Source organism: Trachypithecus francoisi, unplaced genomic scaffold (genome assembly GCF_009764315.1).
Source record: "Trachypithecus francoisi isolate TF-2019V2 unplaced genomic scaffold, Tfra_2.0 Lachesis_group3, whole genome shotgun sequence".
NCBI lineage: Eukaryota > Metazoa > Chordata > Mammalia > Primates > Cercopithecidae > Trachypithecus > Trachypithecus francoisi.
In genome coordinates, this window is record NW_022681468.1 from 124,207,755 (window position 1) to 124,209,112 (window position 1,358).

The following is a 1,358-nucleotide window of genomic DNA, read 5'->3' on the forward strand; positions in this document are numbered from 1 at the left end:
AGGATTCAGAAGACTAAGAAAGCAGTGTAGAATCCTTGGTTTTTTGTTTGTTTGTTTAAGATGGAGTCTAGCTCTGTGGCCCAGGGTGGAGTGCAGTGGCACAATCTCGGCTCACTGCAAACTCCGACTCCCGGGTTCAAGCAATTATCCTGTTTCAGCCTCCCGAATAGCTGGGATTGCAGGCGCCCGCCACCACACGGCTAGTTTTTGTATTTTTAGTAGAGATGGGGTTTCACCATGTTGGCCCAGGCTGGTCTCGAACTCCTGACCTCAAGTGATTCTCCCACCTCGGCCTCCCTATGAGCTGGGATTACCGGCATAAGCCGTGTCCATAACCAGTTAAAACACTTTTTTAAGAATCTTCCATATTAATGACACTGGAATAGTTCAGACTTGTTGAAAACAACTTCACTAGAAAAAAACGCTTACACTTAACACGAAGTTTAAAGGCATGAAAGATTAAAGCCTAGTGAAAAAATCAAAGCAGAATCAGAAATAAGATAACACCTACAACAACAAACACACCTGCAACAAAACAAACGCTGGATCGTTAAAGCTGTTTAACGACTAACAGTGCCTGAAAACATGAACCAATACCAATTCTAATTTTTAGACCGTTTTATGCAGCCTTGCCAAAGCAAGGCCTCAAAAAATTGGTTTAAGACTCAGAGTTGTTCCTCTCCACGGAAATCTTTAGTAAAAGGCGAAAGATTTATACGATCTGAAGAGAAACCAGAGTATGACATTGAAGTCCAACAACTCGCCTCTCGGGTAACAGAAACGCCTAGTGTAGTGATGGTGACTAGTTAATGCCAAGGCTCTATACATAGAAAAAAATTTTCAGAGTACTATTTAAACAAAAGTCTAATTTTTACAGAATATACTTAGAATAAAAATGTTTGATTTTGCCGTTTTAAATTTGTACTGTGTGCAGTGCATTATGGGTATGCAAATAATCGGATCAATTTTGATTCTGGAACGGAGCATGTCACAGAGTGCCTTATGTCACCGTTAGGGGGAGAAGCCGAAGACTGGCTGGCTGGAAAATAACGCTTTCCTGGTCAGAGACTCAGGTTTTATCTGTTTTGTGTATTTGTACGTCTGAGTTTGATTTATTTTAAATAAAGACTGCTATTAAATTGAAAGAGAAAAAATTGGCAAGTAAATGATTGACACAATTCAGGATAGTAGTTCATCCCTTCGGTGAGGAGCTAGAGGTGTGACTGGGTAAGGGCACACAGGGGTTTGTTTAAAAAGTTCGACAATTTCCGTTTTTTTAAACTGTGTGGTGGGCACAGGGGCGTTCTGATGTTGTTTTTAACCGTGCACTCCGGGGATATACTGAATTTTGTATGCCA

The 1,358-nt window shown here is 40.8% G+C and overlaps 1 non-coding gene across 1 annotated transcript; it reads right to left on the reverse strand.

Annotated features, from left to right (window-relative positions):
- Positions 1-625: 625 nt before the first annotated feature.
- LOC117071966 lies at positions 626-741 on the reverse strand. The gene has a single exon (XR_004432673.1). It is a non-coding gene; the product is annotated as a U5 spliceosomal RNA (small nuclear RNA).
- Between the last annotated feature and the right edge of the window lie 617 nt (positions 742-1,358).